Source organism: Nomascus leucogenys, chromosome 13 (genome assembly GCF_006542625.1).
Source record: "Nomascus leucogenys isolate Asia chromosome 13, Asia_NLE_v1, whole genome shotgun sequence".
In the NCBI taxonomy this organism is placed as follows: domain Eukaryota; kingdom Metazoa; phylum Chordata; class Mammalia; order Primates; family Hylobatidae; genus Nomascus; species Nomascus leucogenys.
In genome coordinates this window covers 65083611-65107693 of record NC_044393.1, presented here as the reverse complement: position 1 = coordinate 65107693, position 24083 = coordinate 65083611, and the positions used below count along the sequence as shown (strand labels likewise).

The following is a 24083-nucleotide window of genomic DNA, read 5'->3' as shown; positions in this document are numbered from 1 at the left end:
TCAGAGACTGTAGATTACTTTCTTATTTTTGAGAAAATAACTAAGAATTACATGGCAGCTGAGAGCCCCATAAATTGAATCCTGGAGGCTTTGTAGTTCACATTCACAGGAGAGACCCAAATTGGCACCCAGAAGAGTTTTCCTTTGTAGTGTTACTATTCTCACCTACACAATCTACCTCACTAATTAAAGAGCTCAATAGCATTTGGATCATTTTATGACCTGAAGTAGATTGAATATGCATAAGAAGTTGACTTTGGGCTTCTCAGTGTATGTTAATCCATTATTAACCTTCCATGACATTTCTTAGTAGGAGTGTGTCAGGTGGTCACACTCTGTTCAATACTTAGATATGTTTTCATATATTTCTTTTCCTTTTCTTCCTGTTATTTGCAGGTACAGCTATACTGCTTTTAATATGTTTTATTTGAGAGTAAGAAATGGCTTATAGTTAACACATTTTGATAAATGTAAATAAATATTTCAAATTTGATCATAGCTCACTTAGATTTGCAAGATGAGAACCTCTTATTTTTACTTAAGTGCTTATGTACTTTACCCATGATTTAGTTCAGTATTTTCTAGCAACAATTTGATGACTGATATCTTTAAGAACTTTTTTCCATCCATAAGCTTATTCCCATTTGTTTGACCTTTGCTTGTAGTTCATATAGTTTTAAAAAACTTTGGTCCTCTGTTTGTAGAGTGTGAGGCATCTATTATTAATGAAATATTGGTGGATATTTTTTTTCAAATTGTCTTGAGAGAATAATGTTCTCTTACTCAGAAAAAAAGTCTCTAAGAGTGGAGTATTCTTCCAGGAAAATCATTATATCCACATATGTTCATAAGATACACTATTAAATTTAGTAGTCCCATCACATGTAAGCTTCAGATATTGTTGCTTTAATGCATTCCCTCACTACTTTGATAAAAGCCTTAAGATGTTGCCACTAGTTCTTTGATGATTTCCTCTGATGTTATAGTACCTCTCTTTCTACTCCCAAAAAACCTGTTTTGCATAAACATGAGAAGTCAAGGCAGTTTGAGTTAACGAGTACAAAGATTCAAGTTTTAGCAACAAAAGTACATATATTTGTGATCAACTCTCTCACATATTATTGTCATCTCTCTCAATGTAAGGAGAGTTTATTTTAGATTTCTGAAGAATATGAGTCATTAGCTTTAACAGAAGTCCAAATATGCTATTCAGCTTTATAATTTTGACGTTTATTCGGCAATTTCCCCCATTGAATTAAAGAGATTTCTTAATGGAATTTAGAGGGAGAAGAGTCATATTGACCTAGATATTGACTTATTCTGATTCATTTTCGTGATCATCCCTGCCTGACTCCTGAATCAGTCCTGCATACTGTTGGATTCAGGCATGGAAGATTTTTTTAAAAATGTTTAGTTCAAGTTTCTAAATAATTTTGCCACAATATGGTTAATAAAAAGTCATTACAGATTATTAATTATGTCCAAGGTTAAGTTTAATATTCCTGTAGGGATAAACTATTAACAAATCAATCGTTAATTCAAATTTGTCCATTTTAATTGCAAAGTTCTACTTTCAACTACACACTTAATATTCAGAATTAAATAACATTAGCTCAACAACTCTGAACATACTCATGATATGGGATGTTACCTATCTCATATGACTTCTCTTTTTTCAATGTCTGGTCAAAATTATCTACAGTGTGTGTTGCCCTGAGCCTACATAACCCATTTAGTTGTCTCCTCTTCATATACAGTGCAATTCTTCTAACGCTTATGCTGTATTATATGTATTCTAAAGACAAGAATGTTCTTCCATGGCTCTATTCTAGAAAAGAGTGCCATTCTACTGACTCTCAGTGGTAACTGTGGGATTGCATTTATCTCATTGTGCTAAAAATGTCATTTTCACTTTTCCATCTATACTCTGCGAGTTGATTATATAGATGTCTAAAATCTAACTGTGTCACCTACATTCACCTGTTTTTTTTTTCTTTAAAATTACGGTTACTAGGCACCACTTCCACTACTGTTTTTTCCCTGTGACACTTGTGTTTTTCTAATGCTTGATTTGTAGCTTTGTATCAGATTGTCAGCAGAAGGTGAACAATTGTAGGTTTGCATATTGTGTGAGAGACGCATCTCTCGCCCTTTGTTTTGGGAACTGGCTGATCATGCAGCTCTGTCCTGGAAGGTTTAGAGTCATCGACAGCCACAATGTTTACATGTGTGCATGCGTCTGTGTGTGTGGGTATGTGCTGTCTTTGTTTCAGAGCTGTGTCTGAAACAGGAAGAGCATCACAAGGATTATAAAACCTATGAAATCTCTGGGTTGTTCAAAGCTCTGCCTGCTTTCAGTTGAAATCAGACAATGAAGTAGAGTTTTCTACTTGATTAGCAAGATCGATACACAGGAGAAGAGAATTACTTCTGAGCACACCATTACTTGTCACAGATTTTCACATATACCTGTGTGGTCACTGCTAATAACCAGCTCTTGATTTCTCCTGGTTCAAATTGAAATTTTTCAAGGGGTTAACTTTTCCAATTTTCTAACTTTAAAATTTCCGAAGTGTATTACCTGTTTTTTTGTTTTGTTTTTTAAATCACTGCATTCCGTAACATACGTAAGTGAAATCTCCTGGCACATAATACACATGCCCAAAATTACTTGAATCTGGAGCTGATATTTCAGTAGAATTGTGCTTATATTTTATAATAGTTGGCTTTCTCTCTCTAGCAGTTTTGTTGGAAGACTTTTTTTTCTTTTTTTTTTTTAATGCTTCCTTTCTTTTCCTCATTAGTTGTTATCAGCAAAATAAAAGGAAACGATATGGGAAATGCAATACATATAAATGTTATGTGAAAAGATAAGGCAGCTCACATAGCTTACATCCAGTGTAATTAGCATGTTTCCATACTAGTCTATACTAACACTCAGTTATTTACACTGTGGGAAATAGTTCAGTTAGCAAACTTTTAACCGATCCTTTTCATCTCAGTGTCATGACAGGAGACAGATATTTGAGATGCATGAACTAAGTATTCTGGGAAATTAGGTATTAATATTCCCCCGGCAGAAACTTCCACCTGACTGCAACATATTTCTTTAAATTTCCTAAGCTGTGACAGTATATCTAATTTATTTTGCTATTTGAACTCTGTCAAAATAAAAGTGAATACTCTAATGTTATTCTTTGTCATTTGACGTAAGAATCACAATACACCCAAATGCAGAGACCATGCATGGAGTATAGCAACTCATGGTTAAACCTCATCAGATGAGACCCAAATGGCAGAGATGGGGCTGGGAAAATGCTCTGGAGAGGAGACAGTTTCAACAGCCATGATGTTAGAAGCTAGGCATTGCGAGTGTGCGTTGCATTTGCCAGGTTCAGTGTCATTGATTTGGGCACTTAAAGCTGACCAATACAACACTGTGTAATTTGGACATTATGATAGATTATTAACCTGGGGAGATAAAATAAATTAAAATGGAGCACTAAAAATGCTATTGTAAAGCAAAAATAATATTAAAATATCAAATATTTGCAATTTCTATTTTATGTATCACTATAAACATTTAAAGGAAGGGATATCTGAAATGCCTATGTGATATTTATTTTGGCTTCTCTCTTCAGAAGCCGAAGAATATCTTTTATGAGATAAAAAACTTGTTAATAGAAAATATTAATATATCACTTTCTAGTTATATATATGTGTGTGCATGTATTCACTTTTTAAGCTAGGAAATAAGAACAAGTGTTAGCTACTTCCTAAAATACAGTCAATAAAAACAAAAAGAATATTCCTGCCAATGCAATCATTTTCTTGGGATTTGTTGACAACTTTTATTGAAGTACTATGAGTCTTTTATTTTCCTTTGTTTTTCCTATGTTTATTTTCCTATGTTTTTCCCACATAATGGAGCAATCACTGACCAAAAGGTTTCAGGACACCATTAACATTTCTTGTCACCAAGAGTATGAGTTATCCCTAAGAAAGCATTTTATACTTTGTCTCTCTCTCTTTGTCCAGGTCACATCTAGATTTTTTAGATTATTGCAAAGTATATCCTGTCTTACTTGAGGAACAAGGGAAACTTACCCCAGTTCTCCTCTTTTATCTAATTTTACTTTGTTGGACTGTGGTTTCATCACAGTTAAAAATATCAACCAAAAATTATAAATTCAAACACGAAGTGTGCATTGATGATTCTTTTGTATTGAAGGACTTTTTTTAACCTCTAAAAGAATAAAAGAACTCAAAATGGAGTTTTATATTAAAGGACATTTTTTAACCACCAAAGGAATAAAAAAACTCAAAATAGGAAACGTAAAAATATTTTAACTCATTTCTTTTTTTTCTATCTCTCTGGTTTTATTACCCTTTCCAAGTTTTATTTCTTTAATAATAATTGTACTGTTACAGTTATTAGTTTCCTGGGGAAAACTTTCTGTTTTCTTGTAGGAAATTTGTGAAATGTCTGTGTCATGGTTTGATGTTCCTCTGAAAGACGACATTTTTCTCCTTGCAGATAGATTCTGGGAGGTGCTTTTGGCATATATCTTGAGAACAAGAATCATAGTACTGATGAACACATACACACACAGATTTTCTTTTGTTTTAGTTTTTATCCCAAATCATAGTTATCAAAGTTATTATCGTCTTCAACTATCTGCCTACTCCCTCCTTTCTTCCTATAATTTCTTCCTCTTTTTTTCTCTTCCTTCTTCTTATTTGTACTTATAGTCAAACGGTTAAGGACACAGTTTACAGCTTCTTATTTGATGGACTGAATTTATTTCTTATATGACATTATAGAAAAACTAACTTTTATTAAGAGTGATTTCCTGGGAAAAGTTGATATGTTAAAGATAATTAGCAGAATGTCATAGTCATTGGTCCTAATAACATATTCTAGTCCTCAGTTAGCATATAATTGGGTTGCAAGTTAATTTCCTTTGAAGGAGGCGTAACCATGGACTGCTTTGGCCAACGAATGATGGACAGAAGTGATGAATGTCACTTCCTGCAGGACCTTTAAAAATCTGTATATGGTTTTCCACATCCCGTTTCGTCTCTCGGTAGTGCTGAAAGCATATTTGGAGATGGAGCCTCCATTTTCCTGTGTCCCTGAGTAACTATGAGGAAAAGAACTTCCCCACTAATCCACTTTGGACATGTAGAGAATGAAATAACATTTTGTTTTTAACACTGTATGTTTGTATGGAGTTGTTTGTTACACCAGCATATCCTATCCTACCCTGATAGAGAGGAACTGTACAACTTTGGCAGGCTCTAGAAGACTTGTGATTTCTCTAATCTCTAGGAAGCTACAATGTCAATCATGAGACATGCCATCTCATTGGGAACATTCTAACATTATAAAGGAAGAAGGTTTACTTTCATCTCTTTTATGCTCTCTAGTTTGAATATAGCATGCTCACATGAGATGGTAGCCTCCATGAAATATTTTTGATTTTTGAAATTTCATACATAATCTTCCTTTCCCAATTTTAAATATATCTTTCCTTCTTTACCTTCAGGATACATTATCTTCCAAATGCAAATGCCTTTGGGAAGGAGAATATTTTAAGTCTTATCAGTCGTTTATGCCTTAGTGAGTAAGGTATATAATGAATTAGAATGTTTTCTAAAAATAGTTTTAGATAGTGGCAAAAATGGGGAAATGTTAAGGGATCATGGCACCTGTCTGGCAAAAGGGAAAAGGACACAGAGATTGCATGTTAAAGACAAGTTTTGCCTACTTCAAAATTTTTAGATGGACTGGTTCTTTGTTTAATACTCTAGTGTATGCCAAGATTAAATATAAGCTCTAGAGAAATTTTAGTCCTTGGTATTATAAAAGAATTAAATTACATTAATGCCTTAAAGGTTTCTAGAAACTCCTTGTTCTTATAAACTGATTTGCAGGGGACAGAAAACTTGGGAAAGTCATATCTTCTTTTGATTGATTTTACCTATTTCTCAAAGAGCAATGATAAGTAGATGTACTTCTGCTGACTGGTGAGATATTGATGAGTTGATGTTTCTGAAGCTCATCGAGGTAGATGAAATGCATTCTAGCAGTGAAAAAGTACTGCTTTTGCAATTGTATAGTGATATGCACATTTTAAATGTGTTCTTCCACACTTTTGCCTGACATGCTTCTTGTTAAGGACATAATAACTTTGGTAGAGTAAAACCTCATACAGTTTTAAAGATATTTCAAAAGTTTACTAATATTATACTTACTAGTATGCTAATGAAATAGTAAAAATCATGGTAAGTTTCAATTTTAGTCTTTTAGAGGGATGAACTCCTATATTTTAGATGATTTATAGTTCTTAAATGTTATTGGAAGCCAAGGCCAAATTTGACATTTAATGTTTGTCTTAAAGTGTTATCCAGGCAAAATATGGTATTATTGCATAAAAGTAGGAAACTTTCACTTCCTAATTTCTTCTGCATTTCTCAAACTGGTAATAAAATCTGACTTTTGAATAATTAATGCCAATTATTTGCCAAGAGACTTAATTATAATATTAACAACTCTAAAGGTACAATTCTAATCCATGAGTAGCATAAAAAAATCCAGTTCTATGCGCCCATGTCTGATTTAGTTTTCTATAGTGTTTTCTATAGTGATATTGATTTTGGACTTTATTTCTAAATGTCTTAGGAGACATAGGTCTTTTCCTTTGCCTTAGATTTTTAAGAGGGAAGCTAACTTTCTTCATATTTAACAGATTAGAAGTTTTCATAAATAATGATTACCTTTAACTGGCCCACTTGTTGCTAACAGAAAAGACATTGTTATAGGCATAAAGACCCTCAACATCCCGTGTACAAAATCAATTGCCATTAAAAACATTTGTACCGGTAGCCTTTTATTTTTGAGACTTCTGTAAAAGCAATCTAATGTAACAATAAGTTATTCTTTCTTTTTTGTAGGGCTAATATGAGATCTTCTCCTCTACTATTTATTTACTTGCAGAACTACTTTCTGAGTCCATTTCCAAAAGTGCATTAGCTGCCCTTTGGCAAACAACATTTTTTTCTGCATTATTTGCTAATATTTTAAACTTAAACGTTATCTGTTATCAATTGTTGCCTTAGTGGCCAACTTATGTGTTTGACTTTGGAAACCAAGACAACCTCTACTTTCAGGGTATTTCTCATTCCAACATCCTGTGCCTGGCCAAAAGTCAGATATAAGGAAAACAATCCTTTTATTTCTGATACCAGTTTTCGTTTTCTACTTTATATATTATCCCATTAAATTACTTTTTTTATTATGGATTAATTTAAACCATGGGTAATTTATCTTTAAAAATTGATTAGATTTTAATCTCCTTGGGGGTAAAGACTAGGAGTGTTTGGCTTTGTATACCTACTGCCTGACAGATGGCAGGTATTTAATGGAAGCTTATTAATCAATGAATAAATAATTACAGCATTAGTTTTGATGGGAACACTAATGTAAAAAACATTAAGGCATAGTATTTAATATATACACTCTACTATGTGACAAGACCAATTCACATGCTGATGGTATTTGGTCTATATTGCCATATCCCCTATATCATTTCAGTGAATGACAGCTTGTTTCAGAAAGCTAGCACTTTTAAGTTTTGTCAGAGAGCTGCTTTCTGCATGATATGAACTACCTTGCCCATTTGCAACTTGGGAAGCATGTGCCTGGAAATTAATGTGTTCATGAAGGCAGCCTGAAACCAGTGACTGACAAGTACTGGAGAGTGTAAATACCCTAGCTCTTTTCCTCTCTGCCTGGGAAACATCTGAGGCATGCATTTTACACAGTTTTCAGTGTGATAAAACTAAGACAGAACTATAATACAAAGAAGAAAATGTTATGGTCCAATTCCAAAATAAGCACATTTTCAGGATAGAAGACAAATGAGGCAAAATAATCGACAATACAGTATAACAATTATCTATATATTATATGTTTTTAACATATTGAAAAATATTTTCCCAGTTTTGGTTTTGTGAAATTTAAAAATAATTATTTTCTTAGAGATTTAATATTTATGTGGCCAAAATTTGTATTTAGTGATTTTTTTTCTCTACTTTGTGGGTTACAAAGTAGTCACATATTTTTCTGAGCTGCATTTAAAAATTTTTATGTTTAAATCTTTAAGGTATTTGAAATTAAATTTTTGGTAATTAGAGGTACGGATCTCTCTCTTTTCCATTCTCTTTCTCTCTCTCTCAACAAATTATTAGATACTTGTCCTAAAAGTATTTATTAAGAAATATATTTATTTCATTCTGATGTGAAATACAACCTTCAACAATGTGCTGAATTTCTAAAAATGCAGAAGGTTTTCACTTTCTGTCTATTATATATTAGTAGTTAGCTGTTTTAATTAGCATAGTCTTATCATGTGTTTAATATTTCATTGTTCAAATCCCTCTTTACTTTTTTAATTTTCAAAATGTTTTGGTTATGCTTTTTCATTTATTCTTCTTGGTAAATATTAACAAATGTACCCAATGGAATAAAACTATAATTTTGATGGATATTATATTGAGTTTGCAACATTTGAAGAGAATAAAAATGTTAACATGAATGCTTATAATAGAAATATGTGTAAAGTGTCCTCAGTTCATACACATACACACAAGAGCCCTTAATTCTGTATCTTTCAAGGAAAGTACAGACAGGAGGTCACGTATGATCTAGACTTTGAAGAGAGGAGAGTCCTGCAGGGGGACATTCTAACCTAAAGAAAGTGAGAATGTATTATGGTAAAGCTTGAAATTCAGACTCAGATTTAGTTGAGAAGACATTTATGAGTGATCCTAGAGAATTTGGAGTCAAAATTTAGGCAGTAGGGAATTTTTTTATGATTATAAATAAAGGGAATAAAATTTAGAAAAATCACACATTTAATCATTTAGTGATTAGTGCTTAGGATATGTCCATCAGCAAACAGACGGGGATCCTGGTCTTCGTGAAGCCCTCTTTCCAATGAATGATTGAAATTAAACAGAAAACCTGGTAGGTAATGGGGTCTATGGAAAAAAGGACATGCAGAGTAGGGTAAGGAATAAACAGTGTCAGTGGGGGAAGATTGGGGAGACAAGAGAATGGTGGAATTTTAGACAAGTCAGGAAAAACTTCATTGGGAAGTTGATATTCCACAAAGAGTTAAAGGAGGTGTGTAGGCCTGGGACCTTAGACACCACTTTAAGGAATTGGAATGACTTAAGCTCTTCCTCTGAATATGAGGAATGCTTTGACAAAGTTTTGAACAGAAAAGCTACATGATCAGCTTTGCGTTTTAAGAGAAACACTCTGGTTGCTGTGTGCGTGTGTGTGTGTGTGTGTATGCATGTGTGTGTGTGTATGCATGTGTGTGTGAGTGGGTGTGTAACAAAAATGGATGGAGAGCAGGTGGAAGGTCTTTGCAGCAATCCAGGTGAGAGATGAGGTTAGCTTTGACTCAGATAATAGCAATGGAAGTTGGATGAAGCAGATAAATTCCAGGTGGATTTGAAGGTGAGCTCACGGGAGTTACTGATGGACATGTTGAAGGGTATAGAGAAAGAGAGGAGCGAGCTGGAGGGATGAAGATGATGTTAATGTAGTTGGGGAAGGCTGCAAGTGGTGCATGGTTGGAAGAGAAGATTTTGGTTGTCTGTAACACAGGAAAATGCAAACATAGAGTAGGTTGTTGGATATATGAGTATGGAATTCAAGAGAGATATCAGGCCTGGAAGTATGACCATGAGAGTCATTAGCATATAGATGATATAAAGTCCTGAGAGTACATGATATAGCCAAGGTAATGAATATAGCTAGGGTAGGGGAAAGAACAGGCTGAGACTTAGGACATTTCATTATTAATAAATTAGAGAAGACAGGAAACATCAAAAGAGACTGAGAAGAAATACTCAGTGATATAGGTGAAAATTAGACGCTGTAGTGTCCTGAAAACCCATAAAAAGGGTATTAAAGGAGAAGAGAATGATCTCGCATTCACTGCTGATAGGGAAAGTAAGTTGGGAGTGAGAACTGACCATTTGATTGGCAAGACAGAGGTTATTGGTAATCTTGACAAGGGCAATTATGGTGCTCTAGTGGAGCACAAAGCCTTACTGGAAGGAGCTTAAGAAATAATGGGAAGAGAGGAATTGAAGACAGTGAGTAATGATAGCTCTTTTGAGTTTTCAAAAAAGGCACAAAGAAATGGAGTAACATCTGGTGGGAGAAGTAGGGTTCAGAGAAGATTATTTGTTTTCCTTTAGGTGGGAGAAAGAACACTTGCTTATATTCTAAAGGGAATGATCTAGTTGAGTCAATGTTTGGCCCTGTAGGTTACAGGTGAGAGGAAGGCATTGCTGGGTGATGTTCTTGGGTAGTGAGAGGGATGGGATCTAGTATAAATGGAGAGAGCTATTCTCTGCATAAAAGGATATATAATTCATCTGTGATAACAAATGGGAGTATTTGGGTACTGGTACAGGGAGTGGATAGACATCATGGAGGATGGAGAATGGCAGGAATAAAGAAATTGACAGAGGCAACTGAAAAAAGGAAGAAAATGAGCAAAACTCACATAGCATTTATTACATGTCTGGCACTATTTAAACAATTTACTTCTATTATTTATTTAATCCTCATACTAGCCCTGCTCTAGGTACTATTAGTTTCTCTGTTTTACAGTTGAGGAGACTGAGGCAAAGAGAAGTGAAGTATTTTAACCAAGGTGCCATAGCTAGAAAGAGGTAGAGCTGGGAGTTGAGACCAAATCAGTCTGACTCTTAACCAAGTTCCTGCAACCAAGCACTTTGACACATTTCTTCTTTGTGAGAAGAATTTCAGGCATAGAATGGCCAGAACTTGACCATTTAAAAGCAAGGAGTGAGGATACATCCTCAGAAACAAAGATTTTTTTTTTTTTTGATGAATCATGAGAAGATGTCTTGCCCTTTTCTTTGTCACGTGATTAACTGAAATGCACCTTGCAGGGAGTCTGTAAACATCAATCAGGTAAAGACAGAAGGTAGGATTTAAATTATATCAGTTATTTATAAGATCTCCCTTATTCTTGTCATAAGGGAGCAGATAATTTGTGGTAAAATTATTTTGTGGCAAGTAGTATACTATACTAAAAGTTTGATTTATAAACTATTTTTGCAATGAAAACTATTTCATTAGAAACGACATGCATGATTTTTAAAAATTTTTAACTATTATTTTAAGTTCAGTGATCCATGTGCAGGTTTGTTATATAGGTAAACTTGTGTCATGGGGGTTTGCTGTACAGATTATTTTGTCACCCAGATATTAAGCCTAGTGCCCATTAGTTATTTTTCCTGATCCTCTCACTCCTCCAACCTTCCACCCTCTGATAGGCCCCAGTGTGTGTTGTTCCCCTCTATGTGTCCATGTGTTCTCATCATTTAGCTCCCACTTATAAGAGAGAAGATGCAATATTTGGTTTTCTGTTCCTGCATTAATTTCCTAATGGTAATGGCCTCCAGTTCCATCCATGTTCCTGCAGAGGACATGATCTCATTCATTTTTATGACTGTATAGTATTCTATGTTGTATATGTACCACATTTTCTTTATCCATTCTACCATTGATGGGCATTTAGGTTGATTCCATGTCTTTCCTCTGTGAATAGTGCTGCAGTGAACATATGTGTGCATGTGTCTTTATAATAGATTGATTTATATTCATTTGGGCATATACCCAGTAATGGGATTGCCGGGTTGAATGGTATTTGTGGTTTTAGATAGAGGAATTGCCACACTTTATATAAAATATAGAAGCAATAGATAAAAATGTAAAAAAAAATAACTACCCAATTATGCCACCATTAAGAAATAACTGATATTAACAAATAGATGCTTATTCTTTCAGGTGTGAATATGTATCTATGTGCATGTTTCCAACTTTTGAAGCCCACATAGTAATACAGCTTTAAAATTTACCTTCTGAAGCTCACAAATGTATTTTATACAAATATATTAAATATGTTAAACACATTGTATCATACAAATGTATTAAACTCTAATTCAATCTAAAGTATTTTCTAATAAGTTAAAATCCCAAATATTTCCTTTTCTCACAATGTTTCTGATATGAGTGTTGTTTATTTCTAATACTAATCTAAATAAGTTGATTTTACACTTAATTATTTACTATTTCCAATCACCTTAGGAGATTTAGATGTATGATAAAACAACCAGAAAAGGTAAGGTGACTCAAAAATATGCTATTGATAGTGACAGAACAATTTTTTACTTAATAGCTTTGAAGTTCTTACAGAAGATATAGTGCTGAAATATTTTCATCTAATCTCCACTTCTTGACAAACACAAATATCAATTTATTGCACAATTTTTAGATCACAAAGGCAAGAGAAATCTGAATGTAACCTTCACATTAAACTTCAGTAGCTTGCATAAATGCCTTGCTTTGTATATATTTTTAAAAATATAGGTAAGACAAGAAAGTCATGTAACTGTTACAAGAATGAATTCAGAGTTTCACAGTGTGAATTACAGGGTGGGAACAAAGTTGTATCTTTCCATTTTAAGTTCCTGAGATACCTAATGCATGAAATTAGACCTCTTTATCAGTTTCATTGGTAAAGGCAGTGAGTATCCTATATTCATGTCCCTTAAAAATACAAATGAAATTGGGATGTAATAAGACAAAGAAATCTCATAAGCTGAACTGTGTATTTTTAATCTACATGGGAAGATAAAATATTCTTGGACAAGATAAAAATTATCCTGCAGTCACTTTAGGAGTAAAATCATATGTAAGAAAAATGTGATTATAGAAAATATGGAAAATGCAATGGCCTTAAACAAAAACTCAAAATCTATTAATGCCCTAAACAAATGTGCAATTCCTAAAATTGAAAAAAAAAATGATGCAGGTCAATTTGTTGAAGAAATGTTCATTGTGAAGCATAACATGTTGCAATAAATGTAGGATCTCAGTCCATTTTGATGACAACCATGTATTGCTTGTGTATATTCTGGTAAGAATTGTTAATTATGGAGCCACAATGGGACCAACAAGAGCTTTTACTGTGGCCACAGTATTGTGGAGTAGTTTTATAGGAGTGCTCTTTCTCAAATTAGTGGCATATTTCAGATAAAGAAAGGAAGTCGTCTTAACTTGAAACTGCTGTGTCATTTCTTCTTCCTTAACTGAAATTCCAAGCAGGGTTCAGGAAATGCCCTAATGAGCCACTTCTCTTTTCTCTTTCCTCAACTAAGTGGATTCCAACCAGCCCAAAGTATTCATTACTCACGGCTAGATCGTTTACTTTGGTTGTCTCTTCTGTCATGGTACTTATGTTATGGGAAGAGGGATTATAATTTGGTGCTGTTTGTAGAGATGACAACACTGATAAAATCCAGTCATTGCCGGTAGGTAACTAAACTGGCAGGTTAATTTTCTGTACTTTAAACAAACTAGGAAGACAAACTAATCAATACTTGTTTTATTTTGATATGTGTGGCTTGCTTATAATTATAATTTCATCTTTTATGATAACTAGGTATCAGGATATCTGAGTAGTCAAGCTGTGATTTGCTGTTATTTAGGGAAAATATGTCTGAAACTCTATTAATGTCTTATTTCAACCAAGATTTGGAAATCACTGTTTTAGTTCATGATAACCAAAGTGATTTATTCTTCCAGTTTAATATTTTCAGATATTTACTAAATTGGAACATGATTTATTTTATTGCCTCTTATATATGTTATTTTATGAGTAAATATTAATTTCTGTTTACATTCGAGCAATATCTATTTTATTGGCTTTCAAAGGTAAGAAAATATGAGCTCTATTTATAGCAAAATAGTACCAGATAGTATATTAGTATATATTCTTTTTCCAGGACTAAAAATTACTTCTTATTTTTATGAGGATGTGGATCTAAATAGCTTGTGTAGAAGATGTCAAGTATCCCAATGCAATAACCTTTTTTTGAGACAGAGTCTCACCCTGTCACCCAGGCTGGAGTGCAATGGCGTGATCTCTGCTCACTGCAACGTCCGCCTCCTGGGTTGAAGTGATTCTCCTGCCTCAGCCTCCCAAGTAGCTGGGATTACAGGCATGCGCCACCACACCTGGCTAATTTTTTTTTTTTTTTTATATCTTTAGTAGAGACGTGGTTTCACCATGTTGGCCAGGCTTGTTTTGAACTCCTGACGTCATGATCTGCCCGTGTTGGCCTCCCAGCAATAACTTTTTTAAAGTAATAGTTTTCAATTGTAATAATTAAAAGAGTTGTAGTAGAAACTTTGATTAAGATACATATGAAGATATTTATACACATGTACATACATATATATGCTGTATATATACATTTGCTTATATAAATTACAATATATATATTTCATATATATTTATATAAGTTATAACTCCATACTTTCAATATTGTCTCAGAATATTTCATTGGGAATATGCATTTTAAGTGAAAGAGAAACCTGAGGTAATTTCAAATTCATTTTGGATAGTTAATTATTTATAAGAAATTTCATTTAACTATAAGAGTGTAAAATAACCTTCATGATTCTTTCCTATTCAGAAAGTCTGTCAGCAAAGCAAAGTGAAACAGGGTACCCAGTTTATTATCAACATTATTCAGACAATTCTGCTTCACTTCTATTTTAGATGAATCTTGAGTGTAGCAATGCACTTTCAAGTATGTTAAATCTTTTACTTTTTGATGGAAGCTACCTTAAGTAGGCTAAACTTTAAGATCTCCTTTTAAGAAGTTTTTTTAAAAAATCTTTTTTTTTAGCTCTAAAACAAATGGAATACATATAATTTTCATGTCTATTTCCTTGGTTTGGGTTATTATTACTTTTTTGTTTTAAGTTTTCAATTTTATTCCAAAACAGTAGAATAGTTCAGTGTAGTACATTTTGTTGAACTGAAACTTGGAGCTCATGTCAAAAATGAAACAAGCTGAAAAATGTTTCTTGAAAGTCAGTTTAATTTTAACGACTGTGGCATAAGGTTTGTTGTAAGTTCTAGATAGCCCAAAATAATTACAAGACATTTAAATAGGGTACAAATTTGTAGCATAGTGAAATTTTCAGAAATACTACTAACTTATACAGTGGAAGTAAAAATAGTTTTGAAAACAGTGGTTTGAATAGTCAGAAAGGAGAAATAAGGAAAGAAGAAACTGAAAGAAACAAAATATTCTTACACAATGGTTTTAGATAAAATACTGAAATATAACTCAAATGGAATCATTATGGCTATTGATAAGATATTTTCCATAATAGTGGAAAAGCAATCACTTAATCTTTTTTTAAATTTTTTTTTATTATTGTACTTTTAAGTTTTAGGGTACATGTGCACAATGTGCAGGTTTGTTACATATGTATCCATGTGCCATGTTGATTTCCTGCACCCATTAACTTGTCATTTAGCATTAGGTGTATCTCCTAATGCTATCCCTCCCCCCTCCCCCCATCCCACAACAGTCCCCGGAGTGTGATGTTCTCCTTGCTGTGTCCATGTGTTCTCATTGTTCAATTCCCACCTATGAGTGAGAACATGCGGTGTTTGGTTTTTTGACCTTGCATTAGTTTACTGAGAATGATGATTTCCAGTTTCATCCATGTCCCTACAAAGGACATGAACTCATCATTTTTTATGGCTGCATAGTATTCCATGGTGTATATGTGCCACATTTTCTTAATCCAGTCTATCGTTGTTGGACATTTGGGTTGTTTCCAAGTCTTTGCTATTGTGAAAACCAATCACTTAATCTTTTATAAATCATTGTACAAATAAAGCTATCTGATGTCAATTAGACATTCCAGATTCTTCATGGAGATGAAAGCTCTTACAGTAAAAAATACTGGATTATGATATGGAGTGATAGCAGATCCAGAAAGGTGGTGTTTACAAATAGATTGCTATTTTGAACTATTTGTCAACAAAATAAAACACATGCATAGTGCAAAGCATGGTTTCTGCACAGATTTTACTGGGGGTGTTTACTAACAAGAGTCTGGGAGGCATAGAGCAGTAGGAATGACAATCATCCCCAAAGTCATAACCTATGAAGAGAGAGGTTAACAGTAGTCTTGTAGGAAAAGAAAAACAAATAGCAAGAAACTAATTTATACAAATATTCCTTATTGTATAGAATTGTGAATGCCAGCTAATTAGAGAAATCTGTAGAATTGTGTTGTGGGTGTTTGGAGATTTATAAAAATTTGGTAGACAATACTTTGCCTATGAGAACTTAGCTGATGATAGATGGTTTTGTGATTCCATTAAATTGTATTTATTGGAGCATTAAAAGTCTTGGCCATTTACACACCAATAAATAAAGAAGAATAGAAGAATATTAGAGGTAGCTTATGTTAAATGTTAGGAAAATTGGGAGAATCCGTATAATTGAAAAAGTGAAATGGTAAGATAGAGATGTAGAATCTCCTCAGGTGACCAGGTTTAAGAATGGATTGGTCAAGGAGAGAAAGCCCTTGTTCCCAGTTTTTCAGTTGCCCTCAGGAAATAGAGGGAAGTTGAGCCTAATGATCTTAAAGACCCATTAGGTTTCTGTTTCTCTTTTCTCTTTTCAGGTTTGAAAGAATAGGTGAGAATTTGAAAATAGATCTAAAAAAAGTAATTGAAAGGAGAGTCTAGGACATAGAGGTGGAGTTTTAATAAGGATTCTCATGCCTTCTAATGTTCATTCCTAAGAGTTACCATGGAAGAGTATTTTCACATTGTCTCTCTTCTTGAAACATTCTTTCTCAGTTTGCCACTGAGCCAGAGACTTCTTTTATACCTCCCTTTATTCCCTTCTTTATTCTTTCTTGCACAAACATGTTTCCAATGCTCAGCTTCCTTAGATGTATTTCCACCCAAGTAAGAATGTGAGCCTGCACATTTAAAAAAAATTTTTTTTGAGACAGGGTCTCACTCTGTCACCCAGGCTTTAGTGTAGTGGCTTGATCAGGACCCACTGCAGCCTTGACCTCCGAGGCTCAAAAGAGCCTCCCGCCTCAACCTCCCAGAGTAGCTGGTACTACAGGCATGCACCATAATGTTCAGCTAATTTCTTTTTTTTTTTTTTTTGTATTTTTTGTAGAGATAGGGGTCTTGCCATGTTGCCCAGGCTGGTCTCAAACCCCTGGACTCAAGTGGTTGCTTTGGCCTCTCAAAATGCTAGGATTACAGGCATGAGCCACCACACCCTGCCAAGCCTGGACTTTCTATCTGTTCAATCAAATGTTTGGCTATATCTTCTTTTCCACTTGCAGCACTCATTCTATGCAGCATCTTTCCCCACGCTCCCAAAATCTAGACTAGTACCTACTGTATTATTGACAATCTGTCTGTAGAAGGTATTTATCCCTGCCAATGTCTGCAGAGAACTTCTCAGGGGCTAATATGTTTACACTCTGTTCCCTTTGACCCTGTGCAGACTCAAATGGATTTGAACCTACTGAACTATCTGAGATCTGCAAAAGAAAGTTTGTCAGCAGCATTTTCACCCCCAGACTTTAAATTCTGGTAAAATTCTAGGCTTCTTCTTAATTAACATTTGGCTAAGAGGCATCTGATATTTTAGTAATACTCTCTAGTGTTTCTCCCCACTTAGCCAATCACTTTTCCTCTTCTATAGCTTATGATTGTCCTTCACATGTGCAAGGCAATTTTTATGTGATGGATGATCTGCTCTTTTCATCAGAATTGCACCTACTGTTAAAGATTTTTCTGTAGGCATATTCAACCTTCTTTACTTTGTCATTGCTTTCAAATTTTAAAACATCTATTGCTTTTGTTGCAAACAACCATTTTTCTCTATTAGCCCTTCTAATAGTGTTTGAAAAACTCTGAGCATATCCACTCTTAGAGTAGGAATAAGCCAGTGGATGAATCTGCCCAGTGACATGACTGATGACACCATTTTCTGGAGAAGAAAGAGAATATGTGATTCTACCTCATTCAGTGATTTAATTAATATCTATGTAAAGTTAGTTAAGATGGAGGTGTATAAGTAGAGGAGGAGTGTACCTGGTGCAGTACTAGGTTCTGAGGATGCTAAGATGGATAAGGTATGGTACCTGCCAGTGAGCAGTTCAGGCATTTCAACAATTAATTACAGAGACAAATGTTATAATAAAAGTATATATGAATTATCTGCCAATCTGGAAAGGGTTCAAAGAGAAGATGGCAGAAGCATATCTTTAAAATGAATTAGCTATTCTTTAGGCAGGCGAAGGCATTGGGCCAAAAGGTCCAGTGGATTGAAAGACTAGCGTGTGCAGAGTTGTGAAAAGCACAGCATATTCAGGGGTCTTTGATGAGAAGTGGAACCACTGCATGAAATAACATGAAGTGGGGCTGAAGAGTTAAGGTGGGGGCAGACCATGAACAGCTATGCTTTTAAGAGTTGTTGGGTTTACCCAGAGGAGGAGCTTGATTTGATTATGTTTTAGCATATTTTGATTATGTTTAGTTTTATGTTCTCCAGCTCTGGCCATTTGGAAGACACATTAGAGGCTGAAAGACTGGAGTTATTAGTTTTAAATTTTTGTTGATAGAGTGTTTCTGTATCCGATTTAAGAGAGCAAAAATGACTGTATGTGGTGACTATGGGTAATACCTTCAAAATAATTGTACCTTTGGCAAGAACAGAGAGGCTGAAAAGATGGTAGAATGTACTTCATGAGAAAATTGAAGGTGATGTACTACTACATTTTTTACTGTAGCAATTCTCACTTAAACTGAACATGGATTAGCAAACCAGTGGACTGAGCAAATATTTACAAGTGATCCAGTGATTTCTTTGTGGTTGCTTGGTTTGATAGAACACACTGTGAAATGGGAAGTCAGAAGTTCAGCATTTTTAGCTTGCTACCAACTTGACATGTGACTATGAATAAGTCTGTGTGTGTGTGTGTGTGTGTGTGTGTGTATTTCCTGAAGATTTCACATTGAATTAATATCTAGTGTGGAGAGTGAAAGGCTGGGGCTGGGCCTGAGGGTGAAGGTTGAAGTGTCTGGTGGTGCTTAAATCTAGGTCTCTTGCACCTGAAGAGCACCTCTGAATTTGCTCCTGAGAAATCAAACTTGGGTTGGATATAGGAGCTCTGAGATTGGAAATGTAGTTCAGAGTGCAAAGGAAGGACCTCTGTCCTTTTTCCTTTGAGGCCCTTGATCCCACATTTCTGAAAGGTTTTCAGAGTACAGAACATAACAATGGACCAATGTCTCATACGTCTGGTCTTGTTTTTGTTAATATTCTCTCCTATTCAAACAGCCTCAGGGAAGTCTGCCTTAGGACAGAGCTTTTTAGAACAAAATGAAATAGAGAAAAAAGCAGCTCCTTGCATAATTTGAGAAGTAACTGTTAATTTGCCTTTTCTTCACAGGACATCTCTAGTGTTCCATATTTTCTCAAAATGTATTGCCAATTCATTTGCATCTCCATTTGTTTTTATATGAAACACTGGTTATACCGAGCTGTCTCTAAATTCACTTGGATTCAGGCCTAATGGACCACACTTAGTGAGATATATGACAGCTGATGAACAGTTGCTTAAGGGGTGTTTGTCTAAAGATGAAACAAACAAAACCATAGCAGCAACAACAACAACAACAAAATAGCAAGCAAAGATATTCTGGAATATGATAGGAGATGGAAAAAATGTATAAAATAAATGGATAAGCTAAAACAAAATAGCAAGCAAAGATATTCTGGAATATGATAGGAGATGGAAATAATGTATAAAATAAATGGATAAGCTAAAACATGAAGTACTCTTCTTAACAGGGGGATAAAAGAGAGACCCTGAATGCTGAGTACAATTGCTCGAGTAGCAATCATTTTAGAAGAGTTGTATTGAGTATCAAAACCAGTATATTTTATGAAATAGTCTCCTCTTCTTTGAAACAGGTGGTAATGGGAAACATTGATTAGGCTCTCCTTATGTGCTAAAGGCTTTACGTGTATCATCTAATTTGAGTCTGACAAGACACTTGGGGCAAGTAATGTTGTCTCCAATGTTCAGAAAAGAAAAGTGAGATTTGTGAAGGATAAGTAAATTTCCCATGGTGAAAGCTGAACAGTGAGCAATGATTGGCCAAAGACTTAGATCTAGGTCTGGATGCTGTTTAGGCCCAGATGGATTATACAGTCTTTTCTAGGACCCTTTTAAATTTAAACTTTGTCTTTGTTGTTCTCTTTCATTCATTTTGAACAAGCTCGCATCTCTATAGCAGAGAAAGGGAAACAGTTCAAGGTAGAAGGGTAGAAGAAAATCAGAAACCATGGTTTTGCTAAAAATGGTTGCTAGGCTTACACATGGATAATGAGGCCTTTGACTGTATTAGATTTGCAAAAATAGTAGTTGCAGAGGTAACATGGGACCAGAAAAGATGGCTCTATTTCGTAAAAGAAAGGGGCAAAGTGAAGAGACTCATTAATGTCGAAGCAGTAGATGGATAACCAGTGACAAATATCAAGTAGATTTGCTTCAGTTTGGTCAGAGAAAGGTCATTGATTATTTTTGGTTAAACTGGTTCACAGAGGCCAGGTCTCCACTAAGAAAGGGAATTAATTGCTTCCATTTCCCACTAATTGCCTCAACATTTCCCTTTGCTTTGTCATTGGAGATTTGGTCAGAGAGGCGAAAAGTCAAAAGTCAGAGTGTGATGGAATCTACATGAAAAGGGAATCTGAGGAGACCAAATTATGGCATTTGGTGTAATAATGATAATGATATTTAGCATTTTTCCCTGGGAGTGCTGTGGATTTTTAGAGCCCTTTTCAATCTTTAATCAGACCATAGGGCACATTTAAAAGAGTTCACTGTTTTTATTTCCATCTAGAGGATATGGCATCACAGAGAGATGAACTGACCTAGGGCAAGTCTCTTGAGATGTTCATGCTGTATGTTAGATTACACCCTCTGAGGGTGAGTTTTAGCGGGAAGCCTAAGTTCCTTCCAGAGGTTCAATTCATTCATGCTTCTTCAGAGTCTTTAGTTTTTTTGCACAGTATTGGAAAAGAGTTCTATCTCTGCCAATGACCAAAAAATCACCGAAGAAAACACTATGAAATCAGTTTGATGTCACAATAATTTCTCAGTTTTCAGGATACTAACTGATGCTTGAACCATTTTCAAGTAACAAGACATTCTATCTTTATTTGCTGAATTAATCAGTCTTTGAATTCTTGTATACCTCTAAGTACTTTGGAATACATGAGTCTTATCTTTCAGATATTTTGTTTTATTGTTTTGAAATCCAAAGTGGCACTGCAGGAAGTGGAAATAAGATTGGTTTCTGGATGTGATAGATAAGTGCTGAATAATTCTAGTTCTTATGATTTACTTACAATAACTTCAGAGGCCTAATAGACAAGTGTCTCTCTTTAGGAAGTCATGAACTTACAATATAAACCACTCTTTTTTTTTTTTTTTGCTGGAAGAACCAGAAATTTGTTATTGTTAGTTAGGTATTTTATTGTTAGTTAGGTATATTACGGGCTCTTAGTATATTTTAAAGCAAGCTGGTTACATTTTAATTTTGAAACCAGCTCTGCCATAATCAGCTGTTTGATCACAGACAGGTCATATAATTTGATTGAAACTCAGTATCTTCATTTGTAAACCTGATCTACCTCACGGGGTTTCATGGTTATTAAATGAGAAAGGGAGGGTAAAGTATACAGTTCAATGCCTGTATAGAATGGTAACCTGGCAACTTTAGCCTTTATGCTCTTTAGTGCTGCTTTTAAATAAATTATGAACATATTAAAGATAAAACTATTAATTAAAGCAAAACTTAAACCTAAGAGACCAGTAAAAAAGAAGTCGAGTACATTACAAAATACTGTATTTGAACAAGATGCTCTCATAGTTATAGTGAACTTGAACTGGGCCATGCCTCTACATAGCTAGTGTTCCTTACCCTGCCCTGTTGAAAATATTTTACTAACATTTAATCACTTAGTAATCAAAATAACTCTGAGAATTGAGTGGTTTAATTTTATTCGTTATAAAGATAAGGCTACTTGACATCCAGGGAAGGAAATATGTGGCTCCAAGACATATAGCTTGTCAGTGGGAGCCCAGGTTTGAAACTAGATGGGCTAATTCCAAAATCTGCAATCTTAAATGCTGCTCAAACAATGCTTTTTAACACACATTAGACTGCATTTCAAGGTTGTCATTTGTGAAAGCTGAGAAATTAAATTGCGCTCACCCTCATTTTTAAGTTAAGGGGATTCTTAAAATTTCTCTTTCTCTTGACAAAAATGGCTATTTAAGAATGGAAAACCGCTGTCAACAATGGCATCAATGTCATCAAACCGTCCACTGAGTTCTTTCTAAGTGTCTTTTTATAAATCTCCAAAAATATGGTGAGCCCATTCCCTTATCTCTCCCTTGTTAGAGGACACATGTCTCAGACCTCTAACCAGGACATATCAAGAGGTGGGCACACGGGTACTTCCACAGTGCTTTTCTCCTGGCCACCGCTTCCCCTTGCGCCTTTCATAGCTCTCAGGCAGGGCCGATAAGTGTGTTCTCCCCAGTGCTGAATCTGAGGACCAACTCTGGGGGGAGCCCTTATTGTCAAACTAGTTGCTCACAACTTTCTTGACTTGTTTTTCTTAAACAATATGACTTAATAAATCTCCCTTCAAATATATAAACAGGGCACACCTACTAAAACAGGAAGAGCTAAAACTGTATACGTTGGAAACCTGGTTTGACTGTTCTGATTAACTTGACTGCTCAAGTCAGTCAAAAAGTAATCACCAGTTAAGAAAACCATTTTGACAGATTTTGGCCCACTGACTGCTTATTTGACTGGCTTGCCTGTCAGGTTGAAGTGGTCAGATTGACTGGAGACAGTTTAACTGGAAAATTTAACTTTGGAGGACGTGGGTGTCTGTATACCAGAATCTACTTTAAATAACTGTATTTGCAATCTATACCTATTTTCTTGGGACCAGTGAGAGAAGTTTGAAAGTGACACATTGCAGCATTTGACTTTCTCGAGTGAAATGTCTCATTGCTTGCTAGAGCTGACAATGTATTTATAGGCTACAACACCATCACATTTTTCCCCTGTGCACATACAGAGTTCAAGAAGTTTGAAACTCTACCCTAATGTGGCCAAGTCCTAATAAGGCATTATCCTCTTACTCTTCTGAAGCACTGATAATAGATATATAACAGCAAATGACTTCTCAGATATTGGGTTACCAATTCAGTCATTTGTAACTTGTGGTAAGCAAAGTTGACCTTGCCTTTAATGGTAGTTCTTTTTAAGAAGAAGCTATGAAAGAAAACAAAAACAAATCCCAAACAAAACCTTTTATGAGAGGAAAGAGAATTTGGTTGGAATTATTATTTGCATGGCTTTTTAAAAGGAAATGCTTTTATGTATCAATTCTTATGTTCCTTTAGAAAATTTACTTTCATATAAGTTCCCAGGTTTGGGCAAGACAAAAATAACACCATAAGGATGGAAGGAATGATTTATTCTCCCATTATAGTGTTGGATTTTATGAGGAGAACATAATGAGGTTATTGTCTGTTGTAAGCACATTTTTATAAAGTCTGTTTTATGTTGGCTGAATATTCTAATGTATTCATATTGAGAGTTTGAAAGATCCTGTTATTGTTTGAAAGTCTTATTCATGTGCTGCTCCTTAATTTGCCTAAAATTTTAACTTTTCCTGTGAATATGTTTTCTAAATGTTCAGGTCTTGGATACTATCTCCTGTACTTAAAAAAAAAAATCCAACGGTACGATTAGATAGATTTTAGGGCTACAGTGTCAGTAATAACTTTAAAATAATGACACTTTTCTTAAAATTGCTAAGCAGTAATATTTTCTCTTAGAGTCACTTTATGTATTCTATTTAAAATTTTTGTTGTGTGATTATGACAAGGAAAGGAAACATGTTAGCTTTGCTTTGCAGGTTTATGCTTTCTAATTATATTATGATTGTTTTTAGCAAAGAAGCCCTTTGACCTGAATAAAAGAGAGAACTAAATCCAATCCCACAGTTTAAAGAAT

At 34.6% G+C, this 24083-nt stretch overlaps 1 protein-coding gene across 3 annotated transcripts in view; it reads left to right on the top strand.

Annotated features, from left to right (window-relative positions):
• The window catches only part of TFEC (transcription factor EC), a 222012-nt gene that overhangs the window by 114900 nt on the left and 83029 nt on the right, over positions 1 to 24083 (top strand). Inside the window, exon 1 of one of the 3 annotated variants that reach the window (XM_030825681.1) lies at positions 13251 to 13431. The exons of 1 other annotated variant lie outside the window; for it this stretch is intronic. The gene's annotated coding sequence lies outside the window, so the exon portion shown is untranslated. Of the gene's footprint in view, positions 1 to 13250; positions 13432 to 24083 lie in introns of those variants that run through there. One more of the 3 variants, XM_030825680.1, reaches the window with a different exon arrangement.